We start from the raw sequence: 19,073 nt of genomic DNA on the forward strand, positions 1-19,073 counted from the left end.
CCTCCACCCTGATGGGGGTGTGGCCAGCCTGAAAACAGCCCACAGCCCCTCACCCAGACTGGCCACACCCCCATGGGGTGAGGGTCCCCGCTGGGGGGCTTGGCAAGCCTGCAAACAGCCATCAGCCCCTCACCCAGGCTGGCCAGGCACCCCAGTGGGACCCCCACCCTGATCCGGGACACCCTTCCGGGCAAACCAGCCGCCCCCCACCCATGCACCAGGCCTCTATCCTATATAATAAAAGGGGTAATATGCAAATTGACCCTAACAGCAGAACGCCTGGGAATGACTGGTCACTATGACACACACTGACCACCAGGGGGCAGCTCCTGCATTGAGTGTCTGCCCCCTGGTGGTCAGTGTGCTCCCACAGGGGGAGCTCTGCTCAGCCACAAGCCAGGCTGACGGCTGCCAGTACAGCGGTGGTGGTGGGAGCCTCTCCCACCTCCTCAGTAGCACTAAGGATGTCCGACTGCAGCTTAGGCCTGCTCCCTGCTGGCAAGTGGACATCCCCTGAGGGTTCCCGGGCTGCCAGAGGGATGTCTGACTGCCAGCTTAGGCCCGATCCTCCAAGGGGTCCCAGACTGCAAGTGGGCACAGGCCAGGCTGAGGGACTCCCCACCCCCTGAGTGCACACATTTTTGTGCACCAGGCCTCTAGTATTTAAAATAATTCTGATATAATCAAGACAAAAAGAGGGAGAGATGATAAAGATGATAAAGATAAAGAATTTTACCAGAGTATTAGAGTTTGTAAAAAAGAATCAAATAAGGGTTCTAGAACTGAGGTACATAGTATCTGAAATTAACTCATTAGATGGATTTAGCAACAGATATAGATGTAGCATAAAATAGGATTAGTAAACTTAAGAAAGTTGGTAGAAAGTATCTGAATTTAAGTAGCAAAGTAAAATAATAGAATATACAGAAAAAAAGAACGTGAGAGACTGAGGAACACAATGAAAGGGTTTAACAGAAGTAGAGTTGAAGCCCTAGAAGAAGCAAAGAGTGAAAATGAAGCAAAAGCAAGAAAGAACTGCAGTTAGGAATGAAAAGTAATAGTAAAAGTAAATATGTGAGACTACACATATAAAAATAAAAACTGATTGACTGTCATTTGACTGCATAAACAATAACAGAAGTGTCTCTACCAAGCTTAAAATGTATGTAGAATTAAAAAGAATGGCAACAACAATATAAAAGATGAGAGAGGGTAAATGGAGTTAAAGTATTCTAATCTTCTAAAATTATTAGTAATTTGGTAAAAACAATCATTTGTATTGGGCTGTAATAAATTAAGAATTCATGTTGTAATTTCTAGGGTAAAACTTGAAGGAGAATAAAAGAATATATAACTAACAAATTAATATAGGGGAAAATGAAGTCGTTTGAATAATCCAAGGAAAAGCAAGAAATGAAAAAGGATTAAATAAAAAAAACAACAGGAAGCTTTATGGGAGATATAAACCAAAATGACCAATAAGTACTTTAGATTTAAAAGTACTAATATTCCAATTAAGAATCTAAGATTATGGCACTAAAAATAAAATACAAACCCCAACTATATTCTGCCTTCGAGAGATACACCTTCAATGTAAGGACTCAGAAAGGTTGAAAATAAAACCATGCAGAAAGAAACAGCATGCAAACATCAACCACGAGAATCGGAGAGCTCTACTCTTATCAAAGTAGAGTTTATGGCAAGAAGCCTCACTAGACATAAAGAATGTGTGCTAGTTATGTATTGTCTCTCAGCTTGGAAAGTAGCCCTCATCCTGTACACTGGAATGGAATCCTGCAGACCACATTTCCTCCAGCTGGCTGGAGGACCCTGCCAGTAGAGGGCACTGGAGAAAAACTGCTAGGCTGGGAGGGCAAGAAGTGACTTTTCCTTCTGGTGTTCTGTGTGGGCCAGTAGCAAGCGGATGTGTTTGCAGGGGTCCAAGCAGCACTGAACTCTGGGGTGGCGGCCTCATGCTCAATGGAGGTGTCCGTTGGCAAGTTTCTTTATCAATACAGCTTCGCTGCTCTCCCAGTTCTTAGGCGAGTGAATACCATCATAGTCACGATTTCCAGGGACAGCCAGGTGTGAATTTTAGCTTTGCAGGACCTCCTCTAAGGTTCCAGTTCCTTCTTCGTTCACTTTCAGTCCTAATAGGAGTAATTTGCTTGCAGCACGTTCTATGTCTATCATCCTTGGAGTTCTCTTTCTACTCCTTTTAGTAGTTAGCCACTTTTCAATCTGGTTAACTATTTTTTGTACTAATCTGTTTAATCTAGTTTCTGTTTTCTGACTGTACCTGAACTGATACAAAAGGGTATTTTATAACAAAAGGGATCTATACAAGGAAATGACAGCACAATTGTATCAATAAGATGGCTCAATAAGATGGCTTTAAAATGCATAAAACAAAAACTACATTTCTCCAAAAAAAAGACAAATTTCTAATCCTCATTGATAATTTTAATTTTAAGTTAACTCTCTCAAATAACTGACTTTTTAAAATGTATTTTTTTTATTGACTTCAGAAAGGAAGGGGTAGGGAGAGGGAGAGAGAGAGATAAACATGAATGATGAGAGAGAATCATTGATTGGCTGCCTCATGCACACCCCACACTGGGGATGGAGCCCCCAACCTGGGCATGTGCCCCGCTGGGAATCAAATAGTGACCTCCTGGTTCATATGTCGATGCTTAACCACTGAACCACGCCAGCCAGGCTCAATAATGGATTTTAAAAAAGAAAAGGAATAAATAAAAACCTTTTAAAGACAGAAGATCTGAGCAACACAGATAATAAAATTGACCTAATTGATATATGTAGAATCCTGCACCAAACAACATCAGAATATATGTTCTTTTTCAAGTATACCTGAAACCTTTACAAAAATTGACCATGGCTACATCATAAGTCAAACAACAACAAATTTCTCATCCTATATAGAAATACAGAGCGCTAAGAATAGCCACGTTAAACTTGAAGAACAACAAGGCTGGAGGGCTTAAACAGCCAGATTGTGAGAATTATTATAAAGCTATAATAATTAAGTCAGTGTGGTTTTAATGCAAGAATAAGCCATTAAACCACTTGAACAAAATAAACAGTCCAAAAAATAGACAAATACATAAATTATTATTTAATTTAAGGGTGACACCTCCCTTTCCTAAAACCCCAACTGCATTCCATTGTTTTTGAGAGCTTATTGCAGATATGAAAGATCTGGAAGGCCAAAAGCTATTGAGAATTAGGGAGATGGAGATATAAGTGGAAAACAGAGGTAGTCACCTGCTGTTAGTAAATAAGAACAAGGCCAGGTGATCAATTTAGTGTGGGTACTAGTTGAACAGATTCGACATAAATAGAGTAACATGAAGGCCCACAGAAGGTAGAATCCCTGGGAGAAAAATGGGAAGAAATGGCAACTGCATGAGAAGATAATGGCCCAAAGTAGAGACTAGATATGTTAGGCTGAGAGGTGACTGTGGAGGCCATGGTACCACTGCAATCCTTTATTTTCCCCAGCTTTATTGATACACATATATTGCAAAATGATTACCACAGTGGAGTTAGTTAACATCTCCATTGCCTCACATAATTATCATTTCTTTTTTGGTGATAAGAACATTTAAGATCTACTCTTAGCAACTTCCCAGTACATAGTACAGTATTGTTAACTATAATCACCTCGCTGGACATCATTCCCAGAACTTATTAATCTTGTAACTGGAGGTTTGTACCCACTGGCCAACATGTCTCCACCTCCCCCACCCACCCTTGAATCTCATAGATAAACAACAGAATGGTGACAATGCTTTCTTTCTGTAACTTAAACTTACGTTTCCAAATGCTTGTCAGGAGGGATGTGAAGGAGTTATTAAGTCATGGTTTTGCTCCTTACGCCTTCAAGTTAACAAAATTGATCTGAATTCTAAGAAGTTAATAGCACACTTTTTTTTTTGAAGGGGGTGACAATACAATGTCTTCTCAAGTTGTAACTTAGGTGATCTTTAAGGACAGCATTCAATTCTTCTGCTTGAATTATGCTGGCTAGCAGGAGTGTAAGTGATAACTGGTGGGAGAGCACTGAAGCATTCATGCACGTGCAATCAGATGAACACAAACAACCTGGAGAAATACAGGCCCAGATTGAGTGCCAATAGTTTTTAAGCTAAACTAACACGCAGAGCTATCATCTCATTAAGGAAAAACTAAAGGTGCCTGAAGAAAGCAAGACCAATATTTTCACGTCTATATTTTCAAACACAGTTAAAAAACCCAGCTCAAACAGAGTTATATACAATTCCCATCCTCTGTTGAAGGGCATTTAATCTTACTTTTAAATTTTGATTCTCTTTCACTCTTGAAAGACACACATGCAACTTATTTAAGTAAATCTTAATAAATAAATCTTCTTAACTTTAATATATGTTATTTATTTATTAAGATTTAACTTATTAGTAATTTAATTATTAGTTTTGTCATTTATTTATTATGACTTAATTTAGCTAATTTATTTAAATAAATAGCCAGATAGGACCACTAATTCATCCACGAGAAAGAACCGAAATTAAGAGCTTTGATTTCTGTGAGTTATTTCTCTTTCTATTCAGTGATTATAATATTAGTCTTCCCAAAACATTTCATTTTAAATGATCTACTTAAAGCTACATCAGTTTTCCACTTGTCATGCAATTCTAAATTGCAATGTGACATCGGCTTCAGATTGAACTCATTTATGTTACAGGGACACATTCTAACATTTATCCTGTGTCAATTCAGTTCATCTACCTTTAAAGTTCTTAAAATGTATGAACTATTAGTGGTTCAAATACCTGAATCCTGAACAGTTCATAATAGAGATACATAGGTGTACACAGATGTGTATCACATCATTTAATGTATAAACACATTTACAGCCCTTAAGGCTTTCTAAAATACTGTACAGAGGTAAAGCTGAATCTTTGCCATCACACTTATTTTACAAGCTTTCCCATCATATAGAGAATGTGGAATTATATTGATAACATTCATGGCCATTGGGTTCTCAGTTTCCTCATTTACAAAATGTGGTTGATGATAATATCTGCCTCATGTCTTTGAGAAGAGTAATAGAAGGTGGCTTAATAACAGTAAGTGCTCGATAAATGTTAATTATTATACTATTGTTATTGTCATTTTTATTATGGCTGTTAGTGGGCAGCAATTTTTAAAAATTAGACAATTAGAAAAACGCTCTTTCTTTTGGATACCTGGCTCATGCTCATTCATCATGTATATTTTGAAATTTAGCCAGAGCTATGATAAGTTATAGCTTCCTCTTCAGTGATCTTTAAGCTAGACTGCTATAATATTTTATTTTATTAACATCCCCAAGAAAAATTCAACAAGGCTCTTCATGGGTGCAAAATGTTACAACTTGAATGTTACTTTCCAGAAAGATGACTCAATATATTTTACCTAGTTGAGAGATAATATTTTGGGCTCCCTGTTGTAAAAAGATTTAAAAACCCTTGATCATATGGTGTTTGTTATGGCTTTTGTTACCATAGACTACCATTGTTGGGGTACCTGCTAAGCTATTTTCAACTGATGTATCACATAAAAGAAAAAAAAAGGAAGACATAGCAGTGAAATAGAGAAATGTGGCTTCTAGTCATTATGTGTCTTAATTAGAAAATTTTCTCTTGTAGTAAGGAATAAACTGGTGCACTGATGCCCGGTGATCATTTTAAGGTTCTTTAGCTCATGATTATGATTCATGTTCATTTGTTGTTTTAAGTTGTAATCAATTTTCAATGTGTTAGTGTCACTACTTAGGAGATGAGTAACTTTGAATTTAGGGCAGTTTCTAAGTAGTTATTTTCCATTCTGCATGGTGGCAAAATTTTTTTAAAAAAGGTATATTCCTGAATGGCTTTTAAAATTATTTCTCATTTGGTTGTAATAACACTGATGAGTAACAGACTGAATAGGTACTTCAATGAAAAGTCCACATTGGAAACAAAGAAATCTCAGTTCTATCTTGATTATGTACTTGTGTTGCACATCATGACGACTCACCAGTTTAGATTGGTTCTATGAACTTAAAAAGGGGTTTAAAAATTATTTTAAGCTTCTCTGAAATACTCTACATCACAGCGCTGCCTCCAGTTGATTTCCTTTCTTCCATATCAGAATCAATATTTCATTCCTTGCTCACATTAAGACAATGAAGAAACTACAGGCTGTGTGCAGAGTTAGGCAGTTGGAAGGATTCCAGCCCATCTCTTGCTTCCGGTGTGTGCCTTTTATCTTCTTCCTTTATTTACCTTTCCTTCTACAAATATTGTTGAGCTCTTGTCATACATGAAGAAAAAGAACCCTGCGAAATATTATTATTGGGTCCTAATTGAAATTATTTTCCCATTTGGAGGAAAACAGTCCATCCAGCCTGCAATATTTAAAAGTAAGCACCTACAACCTGGCCAGTATTGCTCAGTGGTTGAGCTTTGACCTATGAACCAGGAGGTCAGGGTTCAATTCCTAGTCAGGGCACTTGCCTGGGTTGCAGGCTCCATCCCCAGAAGAGGGCATACAGGAGGCAGTCAATCAATGATTCTCTCATCATTGATGTTTCTAAATCAGTGGTTCTCAACCTTGGCTGCACATGAGAATCACCTGGGAATCTTTTTAAAATCCTGATTTCTGGGCCTCATCCTCCGGAAATTCTGTTTCTGTTACTAATGTTGTGGCCCAACCCCATAACAAAAAAACAGAATTTCCGGAGGATGAGGCCCAGAAATCAGGATTTTAAAAAGATTCCCAGGTGATTCTCATGTGCAGCCAAGGTTGAGAACCACTGCTCTAAATGATTCTTTCTCTCATCATTGATGTTTCTACCACGTTCTCCCTCTCCCTTCCTCTCTGAAATCAATAAAAATATTTTTTTTAAAAAAAGAAAGCACCTATAATGGCTTTCAAAGTCTTATTGATGAAATTTGAGAGATCCAAAGAGCTTTGGTGTGTATAACATTATTAGCATATTACATTTAACTGTAAGGTGTTAAAAAATATTTATCAATACAAAGCAAGTTTTCATTGATTTATTTCAAACTAGTTGCCTACTAAAATTTAAACACTTTGCTGGTGTTCCAAAAACTGGGACTTTTACTGCTACCTATAAATATTTTATGGACAAGGAATGTGAAATTTTAAACAAGCCTGACAGCTATTTTTCGGTGCTCATGCCGAACCACCTTTGAATGGCAGGCTCATTGTGAAAGACATCCATTCATTGTGAAAGACATCCATTCATTCGTTCGCTCGCTCACTCACTCTTACATCAAACATCTGAGGAAACACATTTTCTGCTGGCATGGTGTTTGAACGCACACAGTTGAAGATAGGTCTGTGTACTAGAGGAGAGCTCAGATGGTCCCTCTACCCTACTTAGTGATAATTCAATATCTACAGTCCACACGGGGACAACAGCCCATTTCACAAAGATTAAATTAAACAAAAATCTAGACTCGGAAATAGTCATCATCCTTCACTTGGCCAGAGGTAGATGTCCTCAAATTATACATGTGATTAAGGAATAAACGTTAGGTTAAAACAAAACAAAAACAAAAAACTGTTACTCGGAACCAAATAGAACCTTGACCTTCCCTGTCTCCTTCAAGTGGAAATGGGGTGAGGTGTGCCATGTGGGGAGAGGTGGCCACTCGGAATACCCTCTCTTGTAACTGCCTGCAGGAAACGGTATCTGACTGCGGATTAGGCTTCTCTAGAAGCGACGTTCCTGGTTCCTCACGTGGGAAGGAAGAAAGGAGCCTCTGTTTACCCCGGTTCACTGGAGCTTTCCCCCCGAGGCTCAGTCCACTACCTACTCAGTGAAGATGAAAAGTTTGAACTGAATCTCCTCCTACCTCCGCAGCTGTGGCTCAGCAGGCGGGGACCCCGGGAGCTCGGGACTCCTCCCAGCTGAGCATCTGCCCACTCGCGGGTCCAAACGTCCCAATCCGCGGCCACAGGTCTGCGTGCTCGGGAGGGGTGGGGGCGCCCAGGTTCCAAAGGTCACATTCCAAGCTCCGCCCCTTCGCGTGAGGCCCCACCCCTAGCCGCTCCATCACTAGCAGTCCTCTGACTATTCTGTCTTGGCGCCTGATTTTTTTTTTTTTTAAATCCTAAAACAAATTTTTATTTTTCCTTTCAGATTCTAAAAGCAATATTATTGTTGGCCCTGGCCGATTAGCTCAGCTGGTTAGAGCATCCTCCCAACAAGCGAAGGTTGCTGCTCTATCCAGGGTCAGGGCATATATGAGATTCAACTCATGAATATATAAATAAGTGAAACGACAAATTGATGTTTGCTTGTATTCTAAAGAGAAAGACTAAACATTTAGTGTATAAATTTGCAGGCTTTTTACTATGAATAGATAGATAAAAAAAATAAATACATTGTCCCTCTTGTCTGCCACTTTCACACACACAAATGTACAGGTCTGAGTTACATAAATAGACTTAATAAAGCTTTATATACCTTTTCTTTCTTAAGGAAAGTTTTTAAAAATTTATTTTTACTCAAAAATATACAAATGTAGCAGTTAAAATTCTGTTTGTGTTTGTTAAAGAGAATAGCCATGTATCTTCCACACAATTTAAGAAGTAGAGCTATTTATGAATACACTTGACGAACTCTATATACCTCTATAAGGATTGCATCTTCCTAACCAGTATTATGAATTGTATGACACATTCACTTGCTTTTCTTTATAGTTTAACAAATCATATATGTATTAATTTTATTGAAATATAGCACACAAACAGAAAAATGAAGTAAGCTGCAAGGGTGTTCAATGAATTATCATAAAGGGAACCCAGTCAGGTAATAACCACCCAAATGAAAGAAATAAAACATCCCAGAAGGCCCTTCTAACTACTACCCCTTTTCTAGACCCCAAAGGTAATGACCATAGTTTAATTTTATTTATTTTTGAACTTAATAAAAATAGCCCAATTATGGCTTTACTGCTCTATACTGTTGTAAATTATAGTTATCTTTTACAAAGTACACTTAATAGTGACTATTTAAATTGTATGCCTACCTCACTTAAAACTATACAGGGTGCATTTGCTTGCCTTTGTGAAGGTGGGGGAAGGTAGGTGGGAGGGAAGAGATAAACAAAAGAACTTGTATGCATATATGCATAACCCATGGACACAGACAATAGGGTGGTGAAGGCCTGGGGGTGGGGGTGGGGTGAAAGGTGAGGGGACAGGCTAAAAGAGGTCAATGGGGGTAATAAGGGGACATATCGAATACTTTCAACAATAAAAGTTTTTAAAATAAATAAAGTGGAAGAGGATGATAGAAAAGGAAGTCAGGGTCAGAGAAACTTGAAGGTGTTATGCTTTGGACTTTGAATATTGGGGGTGGGTCTATGAATCAAGGAATGCAATCAGCCTCTAGCTGAAAAGAACAAAGAAACTAAATTTCCCCTAAAGCCTCCAGAAGCAAGGCAGCCCTGATGATTCCATGGTTTTAGCTCAGAGTCTCATGCCAGACTTCTGACCTCTGGAACTGAAAGATAAAAAAAATTTTTGTTGTTTGAAGCCCCCCCAAAAAAATTCAGCTGAAAAATTATTTCATTTCTGCATATTCTATTGGGTGGATGTACCATAACTTTATTGACATATAGATTCTTTTTTTTTTTGCCAATTTCCCCCCAAGTATTTATATCCCCATGCATATCTTTTTTTCTGTACATCTTTGATTTATTTCTTTAGGATTATTCTTATAAGTGCAATTTCTAAGTCAAAGATCACTAACTTTTTAATAGTCCAATGTCCTGCTGCCACATTGCTTTACTAAAAAATGATGCCAATTTGTAGTCCTGCTAATGGTGTGGGATGGAATCTCATTTCAACTTCTCCAACATCATATGTTTTATTTTTTCATCTTTGTTAATTTGATAGGTGGGAAATATTTTTCCACTGATGTTTACATTTGCATTCCCTTGATTCCAAGTGAGGTTAATTGCAGGTGTCTATTATTAATTTATATTTCTCTTATTGTGATTTATTTATACATTTTCCCCCCAAATCTCCTGAAGTTTTGACATTGGTTTCTCCATGAGTAGGCAGCTTGCTCTGCCTGGGTCCCTTAGGTAAACACAAATGAGTGAATAGTGGTCCATAAGTCAACAACTGGTCTAAATCTTCAGGGTTCTCTCATCCCTGTGGAAGCCCCTGCCCCCTCTAGAAGATGGCAGGCTTGTGCTGGATAATTTCAATTTCATTACCTCGCTGCAGTAACTCAGTGAGATAAGTCATGTTCTCTTACCTTCACATTACAGCTGAAGAAAATAAGGTGGAATCCATAAGTAACTTGTTCAGGTTCTTGGATGGGGATTTGAACCTGTATCTTCCTACTTAGATCACTACTTTTCCTAGTCTTGAGCTGAAAGTTTTCCCTGACATTCACAGGTTAAGAAGTTGTGGTTTGTTATTCATGGAGTCTGTGTAATTGAGACTCAGGGGGAGAATTTGCAAAATGGGGCAAAAGAGTAAGTAGTTGCTGGAGAGTGCAAAACACATGAGATTGCCTCTCATACTCCATAAATATAGGCAAATGAGCCCCCCAAGGAGATGATGCCGCTGTGCATGGCCATGCAGACTGTACATGAGACAATTCTAGGGGGGGCACCATCCCCATCCATTATGAAGTGAGTGGCATCCTTTGGAATAGTGCAGAGCCATACCTGCATTGTTGAACATAACCTTGTCAATATTTAATTTTTATAATCACAAGTGGTTTTCAAGCACAGGCCAGTGTAAACTAGAAATAAAACACGTGATGTTATATTGGAAGCCTCTTTCTGAATTTTGCTCTTAGTTGTCAAAACAATTGACACAAAAATGTGATGCATCAAGGGTCATTGTTCCAGAAAACATAAAGTAATATCAAGGGCAGGAAATGTAAAGCAAGGTTGTCCCTGTAGAAATACAGTTAAAACAAGACCTCTCACGCACCAAAAGAGAGTAGGACATTTTCATACAAGCACCAGGCAAACGCAATACAGATTCTCTAACACCCGTTACCTGGTGAGTCAGTGAATAGGGAAATACTCACATCGGCAAGGAAGCGACATGCAGTGAGCAATGAGTGTTTTATTGTAGAAGCCATTCTAGAGACCATCTTGTCTTGCAATTACCAATGCTGGTTACTTGGTTAAAATCACTCAGCATGAAGTTAGGAGGAAAGAACAGAGACTGTCTGCTGCGGCCCTCTTGGGGTGCTGAAGATGGGAGCTGGGCTAATCCAGGCATCACCGTGTTTTGCTTTCGGTTAACTTGCTTTGCCCTCACTCCACCTGAATTGTTAAATATACCACACACTTTAATATTTTATGCACCTCAGTCCATAGGTATTAGGTTATTTCTTTTCAAGGAAGCAGTGTGCCCTAGTCCTAGAATGAACACTGGGTTCAGAGCCAGAAGAGTAGACTTGGGAGCTCCGTTAGCAACCAGCTAAATTTTCTCATCTGTAGGAGTTAAGCTTTGAATTAACTGATTACTAAGATAATTTTTTTTGCTTTAAAACTGTGTATATATGTCCTACTTTAAAATTAATATTTTCTTTAATTATGATTGAAATATAAATTTTTAAAAAGAAATGTCAGAAGGCTTTCACATAAGCTCAAAATTAAATAAGCAGCAACACACACACACACACACACACACACACACACACACACACACACCACATACTTATTTCTAATATTATCTTCATCATTCTTTTCATGTCCTTTCTAGAATGACTATAATATTTTCAGTAGTAAATAAAATAATTTCTTATGGAGGCAAAAAAGAGATGAATGGTCTCTTGCACATGCAGGTTAATTTTATAATCAGTTGTCTTTAAAATCCTTTATCAGAAACTGGCAAAACTTTTGGTACAGAAAACACAAGAAATGTATTTCTTTCCTGTCCTTTGCAACAGGCTTGGCAATTACCTTTTGCTAAAGTGCAAAAGCAATTATCTGCTTGCCCATGCAGACACTGATTGCTTAAAATTTGTCCTTGCCTTGAAGTTGTAGGAAAAGCAAATTAATGAGCAATTTTTATATCCTTGAGCAAATTCAGGCACTATCCCGGCTGGTGCAGTCTGAGGCCTCCTTGTTACATTTGGGGCCTGCACTCAGGTGCAGGTGTCCTGTGGAGCCTCTGAAGGCAGTTTTGCAAATTCCAGGTACAGCTTTGTTTGTCCAAAAAGCTATTAGTGTCCATTTGAAAGTGGGCAAAGTTTAACTTTACATTCTTCTTGCCTCCTTTGGCATTTCTTTCCTATTCCCTATCCCAGTTCCAGCAACCTCATTTGGGGTGGTCAAGACTAAGATTTAGAAACAAAACTCTTGAAACAGCAAAGACAGGATTTGAATTTTCAAAGAAAATTCGGGAAGCAAACAAAATAAAAACGCACACTTTTACAGAGCATTCATTTCTAAATATTATTTAAAGTTCATACATTCTCTCTTTTTTTCTGCATCAACATAATTTGAAATGAACTTTTTAGATTTCTATTCTGAATTAGGTTTGGATGGGTAGGCCTTCTAGATCTGGGGAAATTATGCTGACTCTTATTTCCATTTCTTCTTCTGGGTTTGCCTTTCTGGCATCTGGTCTTTTTTTTTTAAAGCATCCTGGGCTTGTTGGTCCTGTACTGCCCCTATTTAAGGTTTCTGCTGCTGGGTTTTAGGTAGTGGGCAGTGCTGTGCTTGTAACCTGGCTTTCGGAGAAACAAACAAACAGTGATTGGAATCACTTGTCAATTTCCACATATAAATTTTCCTATGGTCACTGCACACAGCGTTGGGAAGAGAGGTGCGTAATTGGCTCCAGCACATCATATGTGCCCATCTTTACGGACAGCTTCTGAGTTTCCATTTTAGATGTTTCTATGCCTTTTAACCCATCATCCACTTCTCTCTGTCTTCTTGAATTTTGATCCATTATGTTTACTAGTGGACAGGATCTTCCTTATGCTTGGCTGGTTAATTCCAAGCAAGGGTCTCTGAACAGTCTACATGGTCACTGGGTCCCTCTGATTATGCACACTGCCTTTCTCTTGTGCCTGTTTCTATCACATCATTGCAGCCACCAGCACAGTGCAAACCTGCTGTTTCTTCTTGTTCCAAAGCACATGGCTACCTGCTAAATTTCCACTTCCTGACTAAGGAAAGCTCCCTGTTTTCAGCCTACTTGTAGGACAGATAGGTTCTGGGCTGCATGCATGATGTCTTTCTCTGCTTCGAGTATTATTTCCATTGATTTCTTCGATGACTGCATCATTCAGGAGCCTGGGGACAAGGAAGAGTGATCTTGAGAATCATCTGCTTGAGATTTCTTGTATTAAAATTACGTTACTCATTAGGAAAACATAACATGGGTCATATAGATGGATGGTTTAGCTGTGGTGGAGTAGAGTGAGAGTTCATGGGGAGAGCAGGCCCAGGGTTTGACCTTATAGAGGCAGTTGTCTTCAAGCATAAATAAGTTCAATGTGTTCCGATGTACATGTATCATTTCATGTTGATTGTTTTCCGATGTGCCTGTACCTCGTTAGGTAGCAGCTGTGCCACACAGAGCCCATTACTGGGATATAAAGCCTCCCGTGCAGCTCAGGAGAGAATCCATCAGGGTCTCCAGGGGCTTCTCTGTCTCCAGGGACATGTAGACACCTCCAGCTGCTAACTCCCTTTTCTTTTTGCTGCACCTCCATCTTCTTATCTTTATTCCTGGGTTAGCCAGTGGTTTTCTTAGGCTTATATTGCATGCAAATCAATTCGGAAGGTATTTACATGATCTTTAGTCTTTCTTAGAATCTGTAACCATATCCCATCCAACCAAGCTTAGCTAACTTTTGTTAGTGGCATCCTTACAAAGAATGACATGTTTTAAAATAAACTAAGACCTTTACAACACAAGGCTTGCAGCTAACAACAACAATGACAAACTGGGACTTTCCCCAGCTCTGCTATCTCATTAGTGTGTCCTTGTTTAAGCCACCGAACTCAACCTCTGTTCCCTCAAGAGAAAATGAGGAGGCTGGGCTTGGACTTGGACTTGGATAGCTAAGTCTTTCCTGCTGCATCACTGAGTGGTAACTTTCATGGTGGGTGCGTTCAGGTAAGGAGATGAGATAGTGATGAGAGTAGGTGAGATGTGGCTGCCTGGGAAGTGGAAAGTGATTTCTGAGGTGGTTTCTTCCTGGCTGCAGCCTTCACAGCTAGCGTTGTCAGTTAGCAAATAAAATTAGAGGCTGCCCAGTTGAATTTGAATTTTAGATCATCAATAATTAACTTTTAGTATAAGTACATTCCAAAAATTGCATGGGACATACTTACACTAAAATGTATTCATTGTTTATCTGATATTCCAATTTAACTTGGTTTCCTGTGCTTCATCTGGCAACTCTGCACAATGGTGGGTAATAACGTGTTCTGTCTCAACAAGTTGGGCTGGACAAGTAGGGCAATTCAGCAAAAAATAGAACATCAGCTTATGAGGACAGGCTGGGTAGTTGCTTGGTATCTCTGCAGCATGTGGTGGGGAAGGTGTCATTTTTTCTTTTTTTGCCCAAGTTGTAATAGCACTTCATGATTTTAAAAAACACACTAACAAACTGTGAGACACGTTCATACTGACATAAGAAGTCACCAGGCTAATCTCTGAATAGACCTAAAGACAACACAGAGAGCTGTAGATAGGAAAGGTCAGTTACCAGAAGAGAATGATGAAAAAAGGGAAAAAAAAGGTTGTTAAAGGCTATTAGGCTTTTTACTTCAAGCAGAAAACACTAAATTATGCCTAGCTTATAAATTGAGTTGAGTAACTTTGTAGTCTGTATCTTATAATGGAGAAAGAAAATGGATAATGGAAGAATTTAAAAGTTTTAGTAATTATTAAATAAGTGTAACATTTCATTAGGATGCTGTCCAGTGCATTTTTAATCTTCAGCTGCCTGCAAAAGATGATGGTCATGCATTTGTGCAGAAGATTATTGTAATGCTCTCTTTTATTAAGCTCATGGACATTTAGTAGATAGGGTCTGCCACGCATCCGTAGATTGTGACCACTGGCATTTCTCTTGTCAACCCCACTGGTTGGGAGGCCTCATTACTGATGGCAGCGAGAGATGCTCCAGTTCCTGACCTGCCTGAGTACAATAGTCTTAAACCACATCCAGGTTCCACATACCCTCAGTCTGCCCCACATGCTGACAGATGATCACAAGTTCAGGTTCTCTGTTTTAAAATGGATACAGTACTTATTTTTGTCTAAGGAGGACAAAAATTTTGTCTTCTCTTTTATTTTTCTTTGAAAATTAATTACGTATAAAGTACAAACACTTGTACACTAAATGCCTACCTATGGGATGGCTTCATTATGCCTTCATTCAAAACTGTTTACTTAGCACTTCTCTGGCCTTGTATTGATGTTAATAGGAGAAATAAAACAAGTGAACAGAAAAATCATGATGCAGTAATAAATGGATAAAGCACAGGGTATTGAGGAACTGCTGTGGAGGTCAACTGCCCCACGGCAGGGAGTGTAGCAGGAAGGTTTTCTGCAGGTGATAACTTCCAAATTAAGAATTGGTGAAATTGGAGGAAGGGGAAGAGGCCAGGCTGAGCAGGCAGACACAGGCATCCTAGACATAGGTATCCACATGTGCTAAGACTTGAGAAAGATAACATGACACTTTCAGAGCATTTCAAGGAGTTCAGTTTGATGGGCTAGTGCAGTGGTCGGCAAACTCATTAGTCAACAGAGCCAAATATCAACAGTATCAACAGTACAATGATTGAAATTTCTTTTGAGAGCCAAATTTTTTAAACTTAAACTATATAGGTAGGTACATTGTTATTAACTTCATTAGGGTACTCCTAAGGCTTAGGAAGAGCCACACTCAAGGGGCCAAAGAGCCGCATGTGGCTCGCGAGCCGCAGTTTGCCGACCACTGGTAGTGGATGGAGTAGCAGTGGCAAGGGAGGGGATGTAGGGCTGAGCAGTGGATGTGGGAGCCATAAATTGGAATTGGGATCAATCTGAACAGTAGTATGATTTTCTCCACTAGAGCTCAGAAGTGCTGATAAAGAGGCTAAGACAGCAGGCAGTGAAACTTATTCAAGGTGGGGGTGTGCCAGGCAGTGTGATGAATGACAAAGCTCCTGGACAGAGAGGCAGAACGGAGGGATATGGAGACAAGGAGCTTCACATCTTCAAATAAAGACTCAAGGACATAACATGAGCAATGGAGGGTGGAGGATTGAGGGACACAGAGAACTTCACATCTTCAAAGAAAATGTCCACATAGGAAATGGAGGATTGAGGGACACAGAGAAGAACTTCACATCTTCAAAGAAAATGTCCACATAGGAATTTAGTTTTCAAAGACAGGTGCTCGCCAAAACTTTCTTATGGAATTTGTAAAACTAGAAATAAATTAATCACAGATTGAAACATTTAGCCAGTCATGTTTGAAACACTATATGACTGTCAAAAAATGGTGGAACAGAGCACTTCCCGGGCCAGGTAGACAGTCACCATGAAGTTCAACCCCTTCATGACCTCAGAGCGCAGCAAAAACTGCAAATGCTATTTTGATGCCCCTTTGCCAGCGCACCTGAAGAGCACATCGTCTCCTCTCTAGGGAGCTGCGGCAGAAGTACTATGACTACTGCATGCCCATCCGCAAGGGTGACGAGGTCCAGGTGGTTCGAGATACTACAAAGGTCAGGAAATGGACAAGGTAGCCCAGTGTGCAGATATGTCATCTACATTGAGCGGGTGCAGGGTGAGCAGGCTAACCACACAACTGTCCATCTGGGCAGTCACCCAAGCAAGGTGGTGATTTAGCACCAGGGTCAACTGGACAAAGATCGGAAAAAATTCTTGACCACAAAGCCAATCTCAGCAAGTTGGAAAAGAGAAAGGTAATATATGGAAGAACTTACTGAGAAAATGGAAGAATAAATATAACCTCTTATGAAACCACTGTTTAACTACGTTGTTTTTTTTGTTTGTTTTTTTTAGCCTGATGTGTATTCCTTTGAAACTTTTCAAGATTCTCTGGAATATTTTGTTTCCTTCCTGTTTTGTTGTTGATATGGGACTCTGTACATCTATTTTTGCTGTTTTGATTAATTTTATGAATAAAAATTGGAAATGTTTATTTAAAAAATAATGAGATGTTACATGAAAATGAAAATTGCCATAATGTGACTGGGAATTTATGGTACATAAACATATTTTAGTTAGAGATAGGTATAGCACTTTCCCAATAAAAGGACACATATTAGAAGCAATAGGAAATGAATTTTTTAAATTGCTACAAGATAACTATTGAAAGTTAGCAAACAAATTATAATTGTTCATATGTAATATATAAAGTCCATTATCACTTAACAACTTAAATTATGAGCATAAATATTTATTAGGACCGGTGGATTGGAGAAAAATAGTGTTATATATGGTACACGAAAAGTAGACATGTTGACAATATTCAAGTATATGATATTAATAACAATCTACCTATGAAGTAGTTTCACTAATGTTAACATTTTAATATTTCAGGTTAGAAGCAAGTGGTTTTGGAAATAACACATATGAGGTAGGGAACAATTGTTGGATCCTCTAGAATCTATATAAATACTACTATTAGATATCTCAATACAAAAACAGTATAGACATCTTAGTTGGAGTGTGTAGTTATTCTCATTAAAATGGATTTTAAATCAGAAAAATACTGGAGATTAAAGTTGTTTAAATATAATAGCATCACCAGGATAAGTCACTCAGATTACAGTGGGCTGCTTTTTTACTGTTTCACTTAATTTTTCTGAATATTGCAAAAAAGTTGCTTTTCATACATTTAGACTGTCTCCGGGACAAAAAGTGAAAATATATCTGGGCAATCATTCACCATATGAATATAAATCTGGCTGAACTATATTTTAATTCAAATTGCTGTTTAATACCACTTGGAGTTCCATGTTTAAAAATGAGTACTGTTCATATTAGGCAACTTTGTTGCATAAATATCTTAGTGATTCTAGTGTTGAGCTCCATTAACATTAATGAGAATCCTACAAATATATTCATGAGCCCAGAAATGATCTTTAAGCAGTTTAGCAAAATAAAATAGAATGTAGATGTTGGGCATATGCCAGTGGTTGCTGCCTTATTCTGTGAGTAGTGCTGCAAAACCTTTCAACTTCCCCAAAACTCCTGTTCTTTGGTGATGTGTCTTCTGTTTTACATTGTTCATAATCTGTTCATATTAGCAAACTCCTGGGATATGCAAAGGGGCCACTATCTTTTGGAGCCCACCGATACATGGCTACCAGAAGAAAGGAAGATCTTATGTTCTTCCATAAGCCTTTGTCCCAATACGGCAATAGAGGAGTATGTGTACACAGATATAGACACCTTCACATTTTAGTTGAGTGTAGAAAAGGGAGGAGGTGATAGAAGGAGAGAAGGCATTTGAATATTCACAGTAACAGCAGATATGGATGAGAAATAATGAAAAAGGTAAGATATGAAATCTAGTTTGGACTGACTTACAGTTTTGCCTAGAGCTAGCTCCTATTCTTTTCTGCATTAAATGAAGCAATACAAAACCTTGAGACCAAAGACTGCTTAATATGTATGTAGGCTTTAGAATTCACAAAGGATTTTTACATACAATAACTCTGTTGGGCTGTATTGTAACCTAAATTATAGATAAAGACCTTGAAACTCATTTACAATAGCCAAGACATTGAAACAATCAATGGATGAATGAACAATGAAAATATGGTATCTGTATACAGTGGAATATGATTCAGCCATAAAAAAGAATAAAAAAAGAATAAAATCTTGCTATTGCGAGAATATGGATGGACTTTGAAGGCATTACACTAAGTGAAATAAGTCTGACAGAGAAAGACAAATACCCTATGACTTCACATATGTGGAATCTAACAAAACAAAACAGAAACCTAAACAAACAACAACAAAACAGCTCATAAATGTAGAAAAGAGAT

The sequence above is a fragment of the Myotis brandtii genome, unplaced genomic scaffold (genome assembly GCF_000412655.1).
Source record: "Myotis brandtii unplaced genomic scaffold, ASM41265v1 scaffold432, whole genome shotgun sequence".
In the NCBI taxonomy this organism is placed as follows: domain Eukaryota; kingdom Metazoa; phylum Chordata; class Mammalia; order Chiroptera; family Vespertilionidae; genus Myotis; species Myotis brandtii.